A 20,063-nucleotide genomic window follows, 5' to 3' on the forward strand; every position below is an offset into this window, starting at 1 on the left:
GTTCTTCAATCTCTCAAAAATATTTGTACCTCCACTTTAAATACTTCTAATGATCCAGTTTCCATCACCCGCTGGGGCAGAGAATTCCTGAGATTCATCCTCTGTGAAAAGGAAATTTCTATATAACAGAGTTAAAAATAACCCACCCCTTATCTTGCAGTTGTGTCCCATTGTTCAAGACTCTCCCAATTGTAAAAACATCCCAACATCTATCCTGTCCAGCCCCCTTTGGATCTTATGTTTGATTAAGGTCACCCTTCATTCTTCTAAATTCCAAGGAGTACAGGCCAAAACTATATAAAGTGATAGAGCAGATGGAGGAGGTGAAGGAGGAAAACCAGAGGGAGAGATCATGGGTAGAATGGAATTAAGGAGGTGGGAGTAGAACAAAAATGGGGGGTCCAGGATAGAGGAGATGGAGGTAGAAAAAGGTAAAAGGAACTGGGTGACAAGATAAGAGTGTGTGGAAAGAGAGGAGCGCACAGACAAGACAGGGAAACTGGGTGGATGAGTGACAGGATTTACTTGAAGTCGACATTCATGTCATTATGGTCTACCCAAGCAGAATATGAGGTGTTGTTGTTCCAGTCTGCGCGTGATCTCGAGGTTAATGAGCCATTAGGAGGCAGAGACCATAACATGGTCAGGTTTAATCTACAATTGGAGAGGGAGAAGAGTAGATCGGAGGTGTCAGTGTTGCAGTTGAATAAAGGGGACTATGGGGCCATGAGGGAGGAGCTAGCCAAAGTGGGTGAACACTATTCCTGTTGTCTCGGGGAAGCAGCAAGAGCAGACCTGTGGGATATGGAGAAAACATGGGTGAGAGCTTTATCCACAACTATGGGAGGTATGGGAGAGGAAATTATATTAGTTGAAGAAAAATATCTCAGATGTACCACATTGGAAAGCACCATCTTATGAGCAGAGGTGGAGACAGAAAAAATGCAAGGAGGGATGCCGCTAAAGGACACAAAGTGCTGAAGTAACTGTCAGGCAGCAGCATTCTTGGAGAACATGGATAGGCGACGTTTTGGGTCAAGACCAGTAAGAAGAAGTCTCAAACCGAAACATTGCCTATCCACATACTCCAGATATGCTGCCAGACCTGCTTAGTTGTTCCAGCACTTTGTGTCCTGTGTATTAACCAGTCCCTGCAGTTCTTTGTTTTTGCAAGAAGGGATAGTAAGATGCAGGGTGGGCGGAGGTGTATTCAGAGTAGCTGTGCGAGTCAGTGGATTTGTAGTAGATATCTATGTATAGTCTGTGTAGGAAAGAACTGTAGGTGCTGGTTTAAATCGAAGGTAGACACAAAATGCTGGAGTAACTCAGTGGGACAGTCAGCATCTCTGGAGAGAAGGAATGGGTGACGTTTCGGGTCAAGACCCTGCTTCAGACTGAAGAGTTACTCTAGCATTTTGTGTCTACCTTCTTATTTGACCGGTGTATCCCCGTCACTTCCGCAGACTGATGATCAGTAAAGCTTGAGTTGGTTAACCTAACGTTTTTGTGAGTTGTCTTTTATTTAAGTAGTAAACCTTATCACCATCAGTACCATCCTCTGATGCTTACCCTTTTCTATCAATGCCCGTTGATTCTCCATTGATTCTTTTGCCACTTATCTATGTTAAGGGAGGATATTTACATTAGTCAACTAAAGTGCTAGCCCATCTTTTGGAAACACGCAAATTTTTCCTACCCAATTTACAATTTGAGAACTTTTTTTAGTTGATCATTCTTTGTATTAGTAGTCTTTTTGAAACCAACAGTAGGCAAAGAGAATACCACTTAAGCAGCTAATATTCAGGGTCTATCTCTCATTCAGTTTGCATAGCACTTCAACATCTTTAGTTGGTATAAATGTTCATAGTTTACTCTTTCAAAAATATTCCTGTAAATCTCTACTGTATTGTGGTTTTTGTTCACGCCCATTTCCTCTTCAATAAATTGATTAATTTTATCGCCCAAGCATTGAATTGTTCATTTGATTTATTTTTCCGAAGATAGATTGGGAACATAGGCAAATAATCAGTCAAATGGGGAAGGGATTCTGATCCAATCTGTTGCAAATTATCAAGATATCAAAAATCAATTCATATGATGAGAAATTTGGAGTTGCATCTTGTTGCAACAGTGGCTAATGTGACCAAGGCATGTCCAGAATGAAAAACCTAAACAGCAATTATTTGCTTTGCCTTAAACACTTCTTTACAAGCATAACTGCAAAAAAATTATTACTGCAGGAAGATGTGAGCTATAAGGAGAGACTGGATATAGGCGAGTGTGTGTGTGTCCCCAACCACCTCCTCACCCGACACCCCACCACCCCACCACCCCACCCCACCCCACCCCCTCAACAACCCCAACCCCCTCAATTGGTCCCTTGATTGCACTGACACAGGAGTAAGCTCCACCGCCCGCTGTCCTGTTATCCATCGCCCGCTGACCCACTCCGCTCTATGATCTTGCTCTTGAGCTGGTCCCCTTACTTACTACATTGAAAGACATGGACCGGACAGTGAATGCCATGCAGTGTCACCCAGTGCAGCAAGTGAGGCCATGTGCTGCTCCCGGCGGCAGTCGGAATTTAATCCACAGGAATGGGAGAATTGACAAAAGCAGCAATGATGAACCAAAATAAAACTGAAACAAAAGGTATGCAGAAGCAAGGGACTGCAGATAGAAACATAGAAACATAGAAATTAGGTGCAGGAGTAGGCCATTCGGCCCTTCGAGCCTGCACCGCCATTCAATATGATCATGGCTGATCATCCAACTCAGTATCCCGTACCTGCCTTCTCTCCATACCCTCTGATCCCCTTAGTCACAAGGGCCACATCTAACTCCCTCTTAAATATAGCCAATGAACTGGCCTCGACTACCCTCTGTGGCAGGGAGTTCCAGAGATTCACCACTCTCTGTGTGAAAAAAGTTCTTCTCATCTCGGTTTTAAAGGATGTCCCCCTTATCCTTAAGCTGTGACCCCTTGTCCTGGACTTCCCCAACATCGGAAGCAATCTTCCTGCATCTAGCCTGTCCAACCCCTTAAGAATTTTGTAAGTTTCTATAAGATCCCCTCTCAATCTCCTAAATTCTAGCGAGTATAAACCAAGTCTATCCAGTCTTTCTTCATAAGACAGTCCTGACATCCCAGGAATCAGTCTGGTGAACCTTCTCTGCACTCCCTCTATGGCAATAATGTCCTTCCTCAGATTTGGAGACCAAAACTGTACGCAATACTCCAGGTGTGGTCTCACCAAGACCCTGTACAACTGCAGTAGAACCTCCCTGCTCCTGTACTCAAATCCTTTTGCTATGAAAGCTAACATACCATTCGCTTTCTTCACTGCCTGCTGCACCTGCATGCCCACTTTCAATGACTGGTGTACCATGACACCCAGGTCTCGCTGCATCTCCCCTTTTCCTAGTCGGCCACCATTTAGATAATAGTCTGCTTTCCTGTTTTTGCCACCAAAATGGATAACCTCACATTTATCCACATTATACTGCATCTGCCAAACATTTGCCCACTCACCCAGCCTATCCAAGTCACCTTGCAGTCTCCTAGCATCCTCCTCACAGCTAACACTGCCCCCCAGCTTAGTGTCATCCGCAAACTTGGAGATATTGCCTTCAATTTCCTCATCCAGATCATTAATATATATTGTAAATAGCTGGGGTCCCAGCACTGAGCCTTGCGGTACCCCACTAGTCACTGCCTGCCATTGTGAAAAGGACCCGTTTACTCCTACTCTTTGCTTCCTGTTTGCCAGCCAGTTCTCTATCCACATCAATACTGAACCCCCAATGCCGTGTGCTTTAAGTTTGTAAACTAATCTCTTATGTGGGACCTTGTCGAAAGCCTTCTGGAAGTCCAGATACACCACATCCACTGGTTCTCCCCTATCCACGCTACTAGTTACATCCTCGAAAAATTCTATAAGATTCGTCAGACATGATTTACCTTTTGTAAATCCATGCTGACTTTGTCCAATGATTTCACCACTTTCCAAATGTGCTGCTATCCCATCTTGAATAACTGACTCTAGCAGTTTCCCCACTACCGATGTTAGACTAACTGGTCTGTAATTCCCCGTTTTCTCTCTCCCTCCCTTCTTAAAAAGTGGGGTTACGTTTGCTACCCGCCAATCCTCAGGAACTACTCCAGAATCTAAAGAGTTTTGAAAGATTATTACTAATGCATCCACTATTTCTGGAGCTACTTCCTTAAGTACTCTGGGATGCAGCCTATCTGGCCCTGGGGATTTATCGGCCTTTAATCCATTTAATTTACCCAACACCACTTCCCGGCTAACCTGGATTTCACTCAATTCCTCCAACTCCTGCGCGGTCCCCTGCTATTTCCGGCAGATTATTTATGTGTTCCTTAGTGAAGACGGAACCAAAGTAGTTATTCAATTGGTCCGCCATATCCTTGTTCCCCATGATCAACTCACCTGTTTCTGACTGCAAGGGACCTACATTTGTTTTAACTAATCTCTTTCTTGATTAATGTTGATTAATACATAAGAGGACATAACGTGCTGGAGTAACTCAGCAGGTTCGGCAGCATCTTTGGAGAACACAGATAGGTGATGTTTAGGGTCGAGACGCTTCTTCTGACTGATTGTAGGGGAGGGAGAAGAAAGCTGGAAGAAGGGAGAGGCAGGACAAATCACAGCAGCCATTTTTTTTTTGATAGGCAGATGGTTGGAACAAAGGTCAGAGATGAAAGCAGGTGTAATACTGGATTGAAGAATTAATAAGTTGTGAAACTAGATAAAAGGGGAGAAATAGGTGAGAAATTAGGTGGGGTGCAGGTGAAGGAGTGTGGGGGGGGGGGGGGGAGGAGATATGCTGAGGTTAAATTGCCAAACAATGTGAAAAGATCCGAGAAGCTTCTGCGGCTATATGGTACAGATTGAACAAATAAAAATGCGGATACCTTGGAGACCTTGGAGAAATTATGGGACATTCAAAAAAATCAATAGGGCATTAAATATTTTCAATATCGTCTTTGAAGAAAGTCTGGAGAGTTAAGAATGTTTTATTATCATATATACCGAAACAGAAGAATTATATTTTTACTTGCAGGAGCACAACAGGTTTGTATATATACAAAAAAGACAACCAATGCGCAAGAATGAAGGAGACATAAGGGTTCAATGATAAAGAACATTAAGCGATGAATATCCCTGAAAATAAAGTACACCAAATAAAGGTGACTCCACCCCCTAAATCAGTACCCCATTCCTGTTTTCTTCCCAAATCCTTTGATTCCATTAGCCCTGAGAGCTGTATCTAATTCTCTCTTGAAAACATCCAGTGAATTGACCTCCCTGCTTCGGAGGCAGAGAATTCCACAGATTCACAACTCTCTGGGTGAAAAGGTTTTTCCTCATCTCAGTTCTAAATAGCCCACCCCTTATTCTTAATCTGTGACCCCTTGTTCTGGACTCCCCCCAACATCGCACATTTTTCCTGCATCTAGTCTGTCCAATCCCTTAAGAAGTTTACGTGTTTCTATAAGATCCCCATCATCCTTCTAAATTCCAGTTAATAATAGCCCAGTCGATCCATTCTTTCATTATGTTAGTCCCGCCATCCCGGGAATTAACCAGGTGAACCTACGCTGCACTCCCTAAATAGCAAGAATGTCCTTCCTCAAATTAGGAGACCAAAACTACATACAGTACTCCAGGTGTGGTCTCACCAAGACCCTGCATAACCTCCTTGCTCCTATACTCAAATCCTCTCGCTATAAAGACCAACATGCCTTTTGCTTTCTTCACTGCCTGCTGTGCCCACATGCTTACTTTCAGTGACTGATGTATAAGGACACCCAGGTCTCGTTGCACCTCCCCTTTTCCTAATCTGATACCATTCAGATAATAATCTGCCTTCTTGTTCCTGCCACCAAAGTGGATAACCTCACATTTATCCACATTTTACTGCAACTGCCATGCATCTGCCCACCCGCCCAACCTATCCAAGTCACCCTGCAGCCTCATAGCATTTTCCTTACAACTCACACTGCAACCCATCTCTGTGTCATCAGCAAATTTGAAGATGTGGAGATTACAAATTATATCACCCAACAACACACTGAGGCAAGTTACTGTATCCATGCAGCCGAACACGTTTTGGGGATCTGAGAAGAACCTGGAGCATCTAAATGAAATCTACAGTTACGACTGAAATTGGAGAAATTAATGTTTAGGGTCGAGACGCTTCTTCAGACTGATTGTAGGGGAGGGAGAAGAAAGCTGGAAGAAGGGAGAGGCAGGACAAATCACAGCAGCCATTTTTCTTTTCATAGGTAGATGGTTGGAACAAAGGTCAGAGATGAAAGCAGGTGTAATACTGGATTGAAGAATTAATAAATTGTGAAACTAGATGAAAGAAGGGGAGAAATAGGTGAGAAATTAGGTGGGGTGCAGGTGAAGGAGTATGGAGGGGGGGGGGGAGGAGATATGCTGAGGTTAAATTGCCAAACAATGTGAAAAGATCCGAGAAGCTTCTGCGGCTACATGGTAGATGTGGAGATTACAGATTAAATCACCCAACAACACACTGAGGCAAATTACTGTATCCATGCAGCCGAACACACACGTTTTGGGGATCTGAGAAGAGCCTGGAGCATCTAAATGAAATCTACAGAGTTACGAAGAGAATGCACAGAAAGCACCAAAGATCAGAATTGAACCCGTCACCGGAGCAGCAGCTGTACACAAAAGCCACTGTAAAAGTTAGGAAAAGAATATCATGCTTGACATTTTTTTTCTTCAGAATCTAGCTAGCTAAGTAAAATAAAAATGTAAGAAAGAACTGCAGATGCTAGAAAAATCGACGGTAGACAAAAATGCTGGAGAAACTCAGCGGGTGAGGCAGCATCTATGGAGCGAAGGAATAGGCAACGTTTCGGGTCGAGACCCTTCTTCAGGCTGATGTGGGGCGGGGGGCCGGAAAAAAAAAAGGAAGAGGCGGAGGTAGTGGGCTGTGGGAGAGCTGGGGAGGGGAAGGAGGGAGAAAGCAAGGACAACCTGAAATTGGAGAAGTTAATGATCATACCGCTGGGGTGTAAACTACCCAAGCAAAATATGAGGTGCTGCTCCTCTAATTTGCGGTGGGCCTCACTCTGGCCATGGAGGGGGCCCAGGACAGAAAGGTCGGATTCGGAATGGGAGTGGGAGTGGAAGTGCTGTGCCACCGGGAAATCAGGTTGGTTATTGCGAACTGAGTGGAGGTGTTGTGCGAAGCGATCGCCAAGCCTGCGCTTGGTCTCACCGAGGTTGATCATACGCTGAATAATCCTACCACATTTTTGTCTGGAAGTGGAAAGAAATAATAGAAATTGCATTCATTGTAACGTGTACAAAGAGTTGATACTGTATTATAATTTTGCTGCATGTCATTGTGGTATATACCATGTCTTGATTGGTGAATATGTTTAGTTTTGTGACTTTATTTGAAGCAGAAATAATACGTGAATGCTTCATTGAACATAATTCCGACTGGTAACTATGCACTTCGTCCGAGCACATTATCGCACACGTCATGCAAGCCGTCTTAAATGGCCACCTAAACTGTCATTTAGCAACCTAAAAAGCTGCCTAGGTTGCCCGGCTGGAAACAGAGAAAAAAAGTTACGTGAGAGCCCTGTTATATATTAAGAACTTAGATGAGAAAACTGTTACGTACACTGGTTGGCTGGTGATGCAAAGCAAATTGTAATAGCACAGATACGAGTCTAAAAATGTTGGCGACTGAGTGGGCAAGGTAATGGCTAGAATGCCATGTGGGAAAATGTGACACTCACTTTGATGGAGAAAAAATACAGGAGAAACATTTCATACTATGTGCCTCGTTAATGCTGGTATGAAGAATCTGGGTGTTCTCATTCTGAGAATCTGAAGTAAATATAATGATACAACAGTAATTCAAAAACGATAGGACAGTTACATTTTCAGAATGAGAAGTGATTCCTGACAAAATTAGCGACCTCACTGAAACCATGTAGGATCAATAGAAAATACAGAGCGACTGTTTCTTCTTAGTGGCGAGTCCAGACCCAAGAAGCACAGTTCAATTGGGGCCAAGATGAAAACATTTACCCCAAGGTTGTAAATCTTCTTGATTCTCTACCTCAGAAGAATGTGAAAATTGTCACCGAGTATAGAGAAGGATGAGATAAATAAGACCACGGAATCAGGGGTTATGGAATTATCTGGGAAAGTAGAGCTAAGGCACAAAAATAATCAAAAATCTTTTAGAACGATAAAGCAGGCTCAACGGAGATTATGACATGAAGGGGGAGGGGGAGGGAGAGAGAGGGGGAGTGAGAGAGGCAGAGAGAGGGGGAGAGAGAGGGGGAGAGAGAGGGGGAGAGACGGGGAGAGAGAGGGAGAGAGAGGTGGAGAGGCGGGGAGAGAGAGGGGGAGAGGCGGAGAGAGAGAGGGGGAGAGGCGGAGAGAGAGAGGGGGAGAGGCGGAGAGAGAGGGGGGAGAGACGGAGAGAGGGGGGAGACAACGACCTGTCCCGCAGGCGCATTGAGGGCATACGCAGCATCTTGACGTCGTACGCAGCGTCTTGACGTCGTACGCCTAGCGCGTGGCTTTGCGCGATGATTTCAGGCCGCCCCCCTTGCAACCGCGCGTTGTGGGAACAGACCCAACGGGTCTGCACTTGGTCTAGTCTATATACTATTAATACTCCCCCACTCACTCATTTTGTCGCCTCCTGCTGGCCAGCGACCATAACGGCTGCTGACGCCCGGCTCTGTTCGAAAAACGCCGCCATTTTTCCCAACCGGGGTCTGAAGCACGTTCGGGGACCAGACCCAACGGGTCTGCACTTGGTCTAGTATCTATTAAAACTGTGTGTGTGTGTGTGTGTAGGTGTATGTCATTTTGCCTTTGAAACTTATTTCCTCGAAAACCAGACGCAAAATCGCGGAGATTTTTACATATATCGGTAGGGATTTAACTTATGATTTCAGAAATCCACTCTTCTCTAGAATTGGTCAATTATTTCCCCAGATTTTGAATAAAATTGTTCACAAAACATCAAAAAAAATTGAAAGTCAAACTGCTGCATGAGTCACAGTGCACCTCACAGATGTGCAATCACAAGGGGTCTCATTTACATATATGACGTCACAATGGGACTGGGGTGGGAGATTGGAACCTTCACGTGGTCCCACTAAAACCAAACTGCTGCATGAGTCACAGTGCCTTCTCGCAGATGTACAATCACATCACAATGGGACAGGGGTGGGAGTTCTCTCCCCCCTGACATTTAAAAAAATATTAAGGTTGCCCAGCTGCTGACCTCACAATGCCTTTGCACCTGGCCATACAGCCTCCAGGCCCCGCCCAGCCCTGCCCTGGGGGGGGGGGGGTCCTCCTCTGAATTCCATAGAGCTGCCGGCAGCTTTCGTGCATGAGACGCGGACGCTTCATTTCCAGAACATTCTGAACGCGTGACGCACGGTTGCATTTCGCTCCCATCGTTGGGAAAAATGGCGGCGTTTTTCGAACAGAGCCGGGCGTCAGCAGCCGTTATGGTCGCTGGCCAGCAGGAGGCGACAAAATGAGTGAGTGGGGGAGTATTAATAGTATATAGACTAGACCAAGTGCAGACCCGTTGGGTCTGTTCCCACAACGCGCGGTTGCAAGGGGGGGGGGGGGCGGCCTGAAATCATCGCGCAAAGCCACGCGCTAGGCGTACGACGTCAAGACGCTGCGTACGACGTCAAGATGCTGCGTATGCCCTCAATGCACCTGCGGGCCGACAGGTCGCTGACGCGCGGGATTTTCGGAGAGTGCAAGCCCGCGGGGACGGCGAGTGGAGGAGAGACGGGCGGCAGCAGCGAAAATCGCTAGCAAAATGTGGAAAATTTCAGCGTGTTTGGAGGAGAGCCGGTCGAGGTAATATGGCCAAATTTAATGCAGAATATTAAATATAGGACACAGGTTTACTCACTGTCATACAACCTTTATTTACAGAAATATCCAGCAATGGAAGCTTCTCAACAAATTTAAGAAAGGCGCAAGCTACACATAGTGTTCCACAATAATTTACAATTTTCAGAAGGATCATAGTGGGCCATTTTATGATGGGGAGGAATAATATTTGTACATGAAGGATTAGGTGGTATGCAAGATTTTGCAGATTGCAACTATTTGTTGATCTATGGTTTGAATGTCAAAATTCAACAACAAATACAACATTTATAACTATGGGTTCTATCACAAGTTCATTTGAAGAATTTTCAATGATCAAGGCAAATTCCTTGTCAGCCAAACTGCAGCATTTTAAACAAATTGAGCATTACTAGCTCTAAGCAAATTAATGTATAATCGTAAATTGTAATTTGTTTCCGCCACTTATTTCTCTTATCCACATCAAAATATCTTAATTTACAGTCAGGAGAATATGATCCGCACAATGTCTATTAGTTTACAAAGCTCTGTTCCACTGTCAGAGAATATAAAAAGGCTGTGATACACAAGCCCAAGGTCTAGAGATGATTGCCGTACAAGGGTTAGGGTTAAAAAAAGCTTGAAATTAGACATTGGGCTTGATTACACTTCTGGTTAAATCAGTATTCACTATCAACATTCAAAAGTTAACAATTGTACAAGGTATGACATTTATGTCACCATATCACAATATTATTCATTCCTTGCCAAATTGCCTGACTCACTCCCATTACACCAACTTCAAAGTAATTTGCACATCTTTCAATGAATTTCAGACAATTGATTTCAATATATTCTTTCAACTCCATTTCCAAGGTCTGGCACCATTTACATTTTAGTATTTGCATATCTGCCCTGAACCCAATTTACTCCTCATTTATCTCAGTCCTCAATCACGGTCTTCAAACTATTGACTTACATATTTTGACCAATTGGTCCCATTTCCCCTATTCTTTTTCCAGAAGTCTATTAATTATATTTTAAACACTCTCATTTCAGTTCTACAGTCCCTGACAGTCTCCGATTCTACCAACCTTAACAGTCAATGAGTTTCAGATCGTAATCTCATTGCTTAAGTGTCCTTTTGCATTGCCCTCTTGCATCCTTTGCCCCAAGCTTCAAACCTGTGACTCTTGATCTTTGAACCCATAACTAATGTGTACAGCTTCCTTCTGCTTAAAACAGACATGACCTTGTACATATCATGCTTTTTTTCTCTTTACCCCATCAAGAAAACACCAGCTTCTCCAATACAATTTTTTTTCTCCTCCCTGGTACCATTCCCTTGCATTTTTCCTAAAACCTAACAAGACCTTCCCAATCTTCTAGATTGACTGAATATTAGGCATATAATCAGGCCCTTCAGCCCACAATCAACCACCCATTCATTCTGGTTACGTTATTCCACTTCTCAAATTCACCCTCCAAACACATTAACCTTTGGGATGGGGGGAGGAGAGAGAGAGGGGGGAAGAGAGAGGGGGGGGAAAGAGAGGGGGGGGGAAGAAAGAGGGCGGAGAGAGGGGGGGAAGAGAGAGAGGGGGGGAGAGAGAGGGGGGAAGAGAGAGGGGGGGAGGGAGAGAGGGGGGGAGGGAGAGGGGGGGAGGGGGGGGGGGAGAGAGAGGGGGGGGGGGGGGGGAGGGGGGAGGGAAGAGGGGGGGGGAGAGGGGGGAGGGAGGGGGGGGAGAGAGAGGGGGGGGAGGAAGAGGGGGGGGGCGAGCGAGAGAGGGGGGGGAAGAGGAGAGGGGGGGGGGAGGAAGAGAGGGGGGGGGAAGAGAGGAGGGGGGGAAGGAGAGAGGGGGGGAAGAGCGGGGGGGGAAGAGCGAGAGGGGGGGAAGAGAGAGGGGGGGAAGGGAAGAGAGAGGGGGGAAGAGAGAGAGGGGGGGGGAGAGAGGAGGGGGGGAAGAGAGAGGGGGGGGGACGAGATGGGGGGGAGGAGAGGGGGGAGAGAGAGGTGGGAAGAGGGGGGGGAAGAGGAGGGGGGGGGAAGAGAGAGGGGGAAGAGAGGGGGGAAGCGAGAGAGGGAAGAGCGAGAGGGGGGACGCGAGAGAGAGGGGGAAGAGAGAGGGGGGGGAAGAGAGAGAGGGGGGGCAACGAATGCGAGGGGGGGAAGAGAGAGGGGGGGGAAGAGAGAGAGAGGGGGGGAGCGAGAGAGGGGGGGGAAGAGAGAGAGCGGGGGGGAGGGAGAGGAGGGGGGAGGGGGGGAGGGGGGAGAGAGGGGAGGGGGGGAGAGGGAGGGGGGGAGAGGGAGGGGGGGGAGAGAGAGAGGGAGGGGGAGGAGGAGATGGAGTAGGGGAGGGAGGGGGGGGAGAGAGGAGGGGGGGAGGAGGGAGGGGGGGAGGGAGGGGGGGAGAGGAGGGAGGGGGGGGAGAGGGAGGGGAGAGACGGGAGGGGGGGGAGAGAGGGAGGGGGGAGAGAGAGGGAGGGGGGAGAGAGGGGAGGGGGAGGAGAAGGAGGGGGGAGAGAAGGATGGGGGGGGAGAAGGAGGGGGGAGAGGGAGGGGGCGAGAGGTGAGGAGGGGGGGGAGGAGACGAAGGGGGGGGAGGAGAGAGAGAGGGGGGAGGAGAGGGAGGGGGAGGAGCGAGGAGAGAGGGGGAGGAGAGAGAGGGGGGGGAAGAGAGGAGGATGGGGGGAGAGCAGGGAAGAGGGGGGGAGGAGAGGGGGGGGGGGAAAAAAGGACGACAAGAAGAGAGGGGGAGAGGAGAGGGGGGGGCGAGGAGGGGGGAGAGAGAGAGGGGGGGAGAGAGAGGGGGGGGAGAGAGGGGGGGGGAGAGAGGGGGGGGAGAACGAGGGGGGGGAGAGAGAGGGGGGGAGTAGCGGGGGGGGAGAGCGGGGAGGGGGGGGAGATGAGAGAGGGGGGGAAGAGAGGGGGGGGGGGAAGGATGAGGGGGGGGAAGAGAGAGGGGGGGGAAAGAGAGGGGGGGGGAGAAGAGAGAGGGGGGGAGGGAGAGAGAGAGGGGGGGGAAAGAGAGAGGGGGGGGAGAGAGATGGGGGGGGGGAAAGGAGAGGGGGGGACGAGAGAGGGGGGGAGAGAGAGGGGGGGGGGAAGAAGAGAGAGGGGGGGAAGGACGAGGGGGGGAAGGAGAGGGGGGGAGCGAAGAGGGAGGGAAGAGAGAGGGGGGAAGGTGAGGGGGAAGAGAGAGGGGGGAGGACGGATCGAGAGGGGGGGGAAGAGAGAGGGGGGGAAGAGAGAGGGAGGGGGACGGGAGAGAGGGGGGGGGGAAGAGAGAGGGGGGGGAAGAGGGAGGGGGGGGAAGAGAGAGGGGGGGGGGAGGGAGGGGGGGGGGGGGGGGAGGGGGGGGAGGGGGGAGAGAGAAAGGGGGGGAGGGGGAGAGAGAGAGGTGGGAGGGAGAGAGAGAGGGGGGGGAGAGAGAGAGGGGGGAGGGAGAGAGGGGGGGAGAGAGAGGGGGGGAGAGAGAGAGGGGGGGAGAGAGAGAGGGGGGGGGGGAGAGAGAGAGGGGGGGGAGAGAGAGAGGGGGGGGAAGAGAGAGAGAGGGGGGGGAGCGAGAGAGGGGGGGGGAGAGAGAGAGGGGGGGGGAGAGAGAGAGGGGGGGAGAGAGAGAGGGGGGGAGAGAGAGAGGGGGGGGGGAGGGGAGAGAGGAGGGAGGGGGGGGGGAGAGAGGGGGAGGGAGAGAGAGAGGGGGGGAGAGAGAGAGAGGGGGGGAGAGGAGAGCGGGGGGGGGGGAAGAGAGAGGGGGGGGAAGAGAGAGGGGGGAGAGAGAGAGGGGGGGAAGAGAGAGGGAGGGGTGAGGGAGGGGGGGCGGGAGAGGGGGGGAGGGAGAGGGGGGGAGAGAGAGAGGGGGGGGAGGGCGGGGGGGAGAGAGAGAGGGGGGGGAAGAGAGAGAGGGGGGGGAAGAGGAGAGGGGGGAAGAGAGAGAGGGGGAAGAGAGAGAGGGGGGAAGAGGAGAGAGGGGGGAAGAGAGAGGGGGGGGAGAGAGAGAGAGGGGGGGGAGAGAGGAGGGGGGGGAGAGAGCGGGAGAGAGAGAGGGGGGAACGAGAGAGAGCGGGGGAGAGAGAGAGGGGGGGCAGAGAGAGAGGGGGGAAGAGAGAGAGAGGGGGGGAAAGAGAGAGGAGGGGGGACAGAGCAGAGAGGGGGGGAGAGAGAGGAGAGCGAGCGAGGGGGGGCAGAGAGAGGGGGGGGCCGCGAGCGGGGGAGGGGGAGACGCGGAGGGGGGGAGCGAGAGAGGGGGGGAGAGAGGGAGAGGGACAGAGGGAGGGAGTGAGGGAGAGAGAGAGAGGGGAAGAGAGAGGGGGGGAGAGAGGGGGAGAGAGAGAGGGAGGGGAGAGAGAGAGGGGGAAGAGGAGGGGGGGAGAGAGAGAGGGGGGAAAGAGAGAGAGGGGGGGGAGAGAGAGGCGAGGAGGGGGGAGAGAGAGGGGAGGAAGACGGGGGGAGAGAGGAGGGGGAGAGAGAGAGACGAGGGGGAGAGAGAGAGAGGGAGGGTGAGAGGGTTGGCGAGAGAGGGGGAGAGAGAGAGGGAGGGGAGGTGAGGGGGAGAGAGAGAGAGGGGGAGGAGCGAGGGGGGAGAGAGAGGGGGCGAGAGAGCGGGGGGGGAGAGAGGAGAGGGGGGAGAGAGAGAGAGGGGGGAAGAGAGAGAGGGGGGCGAGAGAGAGGGGGAGATGAGAGGGGGGAGAGGAGGAGGGGGGAAGGAGAGAGGGGGAGAGAGAGAGGGGGGAGAGAGAGAGGGGGAGAGGAGGAGAGAGCGGAGAGAGGAGAGAGGGGGGACGAGAGAGAAGAGGGGGAGAGAGAGAGAGGGGGAGAGAGAGAGGGGGGAGAGAGAGAGAGGGGGGAGGAGAGAGGAGGGCTGGGGCGAGAGAGGCGGGGAAGAGAGGAGAGAGGGGGAAGAGAGAGAGTGGGAAGAGAGAGAGAGGGGGAAGAGAGAGAGAGGGGGAAGCGAGAGAGAGGGGGGAGAGAGAGAGAGAGAGAGGTGGGAAGAGAGAGAGGGGGAGAAGAGAGAGATGGGGAAAGAGAGAGAGAAGGGGAGAGGAGAGCGAGGGAGAGAGAAGAGGGGGAAGAGAGTGAGGGGGGAAAGAGAGAGACGAGGGGGAAGAAGAGAGAGAGGGACGCGAGAGAGAGGGGCGGAAGAGAGAGAGCCCTAGGGGGGAAGAGAGAGAGCTGGGGGGAAGAGAGAGAGAGGGGGCGCAAGACGGGAAGGGAGAGAGGGGGAACGGAGAGAGAGGGGGACGGAATGAGAGAGAGTGGGGGAAGAGAGAGAGAGGGGGGAAGAGAGAGAGAGGGGGAAGAAGAGAGAGAGAGGGGGGAGAGAGAGAGAGGGGGGATGAAGAGAGCGAGAGGGGGGAAGAGAAGTATGCAGAGGGGAAGAGGGGAAGAGAGAGGAGAGCGGGGAAGAGAGAGAGAGGGGGGAGAGAGAGAGAGGGGAATGAGAGAGAGAAGAGAGGGGGAGAGAGAGCAGAGGTGCAGATGAGAGGAGAGGGGGCAAAGAGAGAGAGAGGGCGGACAGAGAGGGGAGAGAGGGGGGAAGAGAGAGAGAGGGGGGAAGAGAGAGAGAGGGGGGAAGAGAGAGAGAGGGGGGGGGAAAGAGAGAGCACGAGGGGGAAGAGAGAAGGGCGGATAATGATAAATCACCTAACATATTTCGGTATTTTTCCAATTATATTACATGGAACAAGCAGCCATGCAACATCGCCAGATCCCCAATTTACTTAACATGTCTTCTCCCCATACATTTCTGCTCATCCTTCCCTTCCTATTAAGATTCTGTTACCAACTCTTGAATTAGTTTTAATTTAAAACATTCCCATTTTGCAACCTGCCTCTCGATATCTTTATTTTGACAAACCAATCTTTTTTTTTTACACAAAATAAAACATTTATGGGGGTGGGGGTGGAATTTCACATTGATCACATGAGATATATTCTAATTCACTGCAACATCTTCTCCAATAAAATGTATGCATTAGATTGTGAACAAAATGTTTTTGTTCTGATCCATTTTAAGACCATCTCCCCAGTTTTGACATATTAGCTTGGCTGCAAGTGACAAATATATATTTTGCTGATGCTATGAAATAATTGCAGTTTTCCACCACAAACAACTTAAAACTTGTATCATTTTCTAATCCTTATCCTAACATAGAAGCTCCCTCAGTTTCAGTACATCCATTTCAAAAGATAACCGCAACACTATGTATTCAAATATGGCATTTTGATTAGTTGCAGTACGATTCAATAAATGGAATGCCAATAAAAATTCAAAAACAAATCAACAGAATATGAAATCCCTTGAGCATACTCTTCCCATGACATGGTTGTGAAGGCACCATCTGGGTGAAGTACCATCATAAAACGCACAGGTTCCACATTCAGATTAGATTCTGTACATGCCAACAAAGTTCTACTCAGATGGAAATTGTTTTCAGGTAGAGATTACATTAGATGAACTAGGAGAACGGAATTAGGTTTAAACAGTGACAAAAAAAGAATCAGCCAAAAGTTTTGTTCCTACATATCTTCTAGTGTCCCATGCTACAGAGTGTGCACGATCTCGACTGCAATGCAATGATCTCAACTGCAATGCAATGATCTCGACTGCTAAATCATTGTCAACATTCATTGTCAAGGCTTTTGCATCAAAGATCATTATTTGGGCAATATACCTGAGGCCTGCTGCTGTCCATGGAACAATATTCAGTTAATCAGCACCTTCAGAAAAGAATGGGGAAAGGGTGAAAGATAAATCGTGTCTGCACATGTGTAATTTGGGCACATTATCAATGACTATCCACACATTAAGATTCCACCCTATACAAAATGGTAATCCAAATTGTCAGCACAGTGAAGATATGCTCATAACTTTTGCATGTTTGAAACCCGTCATTATTTTATTTAGAAATCACCTTCCTGTACAAGGAGTAGATTTGTCAAGTTTTCATATCAGACACAGCTGCCATATAATTATAACATTTGATCTTGATGACAAAAAATTCACTGTGAACTTGTTATATCTCATCAGTTTACACTACAAATTATTCCAGTGTTATACCAGTAAAAAAAGACTATGATACTAACAAAATTACATTAGCTACAAAACATTTTCTCATTTCACATAGGCTGTCTGAAGACTCGATGATTCCAGCATTTTCTGTTGTATCCCACTGATAAAGCCATTAACCAGCCACAAATGGCACAGCCTGCCAAGTAGTTCTATTTCTGGAAATCAAAAATACTCTAAAAACTGTTTTTACACATTGTTTTCTGAATAACAAACTGCAATTGTTTAAATCCATCACAATCATTTTTTTCTGTAATACAAATTAATATCATTTTCTATGAAATTGCTAAGTGTGTAGATTCAAAATCTGAAATGGATGCTTTACTTTTTAGACTAAAACCCAAAAAGCAACAGTTGTTTCTTAATTTGCAGTGTAGGCAACTTATCTAATAGTTTGGATATTTTTAAACTTCTGCTGAAATTAACTTCACTCATACCACCATGCAGACAGACCTAGTTGGAGACCTTCACTTCTGAAATATTCTATCAAATGTATTAATTTATTATAGGAAATTCCGGTTTTTTTAACACAAGTACTAGTGATATAATAATGTAACTTTCATACAAGAAAAGTATCGACCACTTTTATAAATTATAACACAGATCTCGGTGACTAGCCTAAGGTTATTGCAAATTGCCAAGAACAATAATAACCCCATATCACTGTCAGTAATCTTACTGCTTCAGTAAGAGAATGCCTTTCACAGTTACAGGTTCAATTATTTTACCTAACTCAACCAATACATATACAAAGTTGCGGACAGTCATAACTATGTCTGGAGGTTATTGATGTTTCACTACAAGCCAGGTTTGTAAGCCACATCTCGTTTCAGGAAAAATGAACATTTCGCAGCTCAATCTCCACGTCAATCTTTAAATTTCATACACTGTGCATGACTCCACATTTATGTCTAACAGGCCACAATCATAGGCGTGGAACACCGGTTTACATTACATAGGAATGCTATTTCAAATTATATCTGAACCGTGCAAAGATTTATTGAAAAAAGCGAGCTTTAAGGCGTGAAATAAATTAGGCCTAACATTTCAGGCATAGTCAGGGCCTACGTTTTCCATCAGAAAAATCACTCCACCTCAGAAATGGCGTTTAACAGTCCGAAAGGAAATGGGCATTTCCATTCCAAGTCAGTCCACAGATATGATCACTTGGTTTTTTTAACAGTGAGGAAAAGGTCGACACCTTGTATTAAGCCCAATGACACATCAAACCAACACAGACTTTCTGCACAAAAACGGGCGCTTTCCCCCTCACAAACAGAGCCGGATAAGGGAGTCTGTCAGCCATTTTCCTCCTCACGCAGGCAGCAGCCGGCTTCACCCTCGCCGTCAAATAAACCCCATCAGACATGTAAACAGCTCCATCACTATCCAACCTTTTTTCTCTCGACTTTCCAGAAGCTCATCGCAGTCTCTCTTTCTTGTGGACGGGGCAAAAAGAGGAAATGTGGGAGGGGGGACACACGAAACGCGGACAATTCATAAAATAAAATCTCAACCGAGCCCCTCCAAGAAATTGAATAAAACATAATTTTATAATGACACGAGAGTCCCATGCCTTACCAGGAATTAGGTCTCCTTTGCCAGGACTGCGAGCCTGGTTGCGTAGGGAGGGTGAGATTGAACAGGGGGATGGGTGGAGATACGGCTTTATATTATTTTTCTGTCTGCCTTGTCTCTCCCTCTCTGTTGCTGCAGTTTCTTCTTTTTGTTTCTCTCGCCACCACTCCCCTTTCCCCCTCCTATTTTTCTCTCTCTCCTTTCCCCTCCTATTCTACAGTTACCCTTCTGCCTGAGTCAACATCAACCCCCCCCCCTCTCTCTCTCTCTCTCTCTCTCTCTATCTCACGCCAGGACCGAGCCACACAACAATATGGCGGCGGTGCGCGTTATTAAAAAAAACTGCACAAACAGAGCAGACGCAATGGCCTGCGACGACAGCGAGACGCACGGGGAGGAAGAAAACTGTGGACAGCGGCTGGGGAGGAGGGATTTAAAAAAAAAAAGGAGGCAGGAAGGAATTCAAACTTCCCACAGCCGGATTCAATATGGGGGGATAGATGTCTCCCCTCCCGCCCCCGTTTCTCCAAGCCTGCCTAGTCTTACGCTTTTTATTTTCAAAAATAAATTCAACCTCTGATGAAAATACCCCTCAAATTCTACATAAACTCTGGTTGTTTGATTTAAAAAAAAATATGTAGCCCCCTTTCTCTCTCTCTCTCTCTCTCTCTGTCTCACTCTCTCTCTCTCTGTGCCTCACTCGGTTTTCTCTAGGTAATATATATTTGTTGTTTTGCCCACATCTCATGCCGCAGCCTCAAGTCTTCCCCAATCATTCAACCCCCCCTCCCTCGGCCGGGGCATCGGCTCCTAGCCCGGATGATGATGTCAGTGAGCCGGCCGGACGGGCGAGCGGGCGGGCGGGAGGAAGGCGCTCACATGCGCCATCTCACGACCGATGGACGGATTGCCCGCTCAAGCTCCTCCCCTCAAGAGCAAAGTTGCGGAGGAGCACTGAAGATGCAGACAGCTACATCGAGGGTTTAAATTGATATTCTTGAACATGGTGGTTGTAGTTTTAATCTATAACTAGACCAAGTAGGTTCCTGTCACACGGGAGGCCTGGTCCTCCGAAGCAACCCGTCCCCCAACGCAATATTCCACCACTCACCCGTTCCCCCAACGCAACCCGTTTCCACCACTCACCTGTTCCCTCAACGCAATATTCCACCACTCATCCATAGCTCCCAACTGCACAGACGTGGCTCATTTCCCCTCATCCCCTAGCACTCCCTCCCCCTCTAAACCCTCCCTCTTCTTTCTCCTCCTCCCCTTCCCTCCTCCCTCTCCTTTCCCCTAGTCAGTCCCTCCCTCCTTTCATAACCCCTATCCCCTCCCTACCCCCTCCTCTCCCTCTATCTGTTTACATAACATTAAACAACAATCCTCTCCTCCCCCCACTCCCTCCCTCTCCTTACAACAATGTAACAAATCTCTCATTGCACTGGCAGTCCTGTGTTTGTTAACACTGTAACAGTGGAGCACTGCTGCCGGG

At 48.6% G+C, this 20,063-nt stretch overlaps 1 protein-coding gene across 8 annotated transcripts in view; it reads right to left on the bottom strand.

The window, feature by feature from the left end:
- The window catches only part of usp9x (ubiquitin specific peptidase 9 X-linked), a 217,957-nt gene extending 198,763 nt beyond the window's left edge, over window positions 1-19,194 (bottom strand). For 4 of the 8 annotated variants that reach the window (XM_033033086.1, XM_033033084.1, XM_033033083.1 and 1 more), the window contains exon 1: window positions 18,572-19,193. The gene's annotated coding sequence lies outside the window, so the exon portion shown is untranslated. Of the gene's footprint in view, window positions 1-16,595; window positions 16,642-18,571 lie in introns of all 8 variants that reach the window. The other 4 variants (XM_033033085.1, XM_033033087.1, XM_033033082.1 and 1 more) reach the window with 2 other exon arrangements.
- Between the last annotated feature and the right edge of the window lie 869 nt (window positions 19,195-20,063).

The sequence above is a fragment of the Amblyraja radiata genome, chromosome 14 (assembly GCF_010909765.2).
Source record: "Amblyraja radiata isolate CabotCenter1 chromosome 14, sAmbRad1.1.pri, whole genome shotgun sequence".
NCBI classification, from domain to species: domain Eukaryota; kingdom Metazoa; phylum Chordata; class Chondrichthyes; order Rajiformes; family Rajidae; genus Amblyraja; species Amblyraja radiata.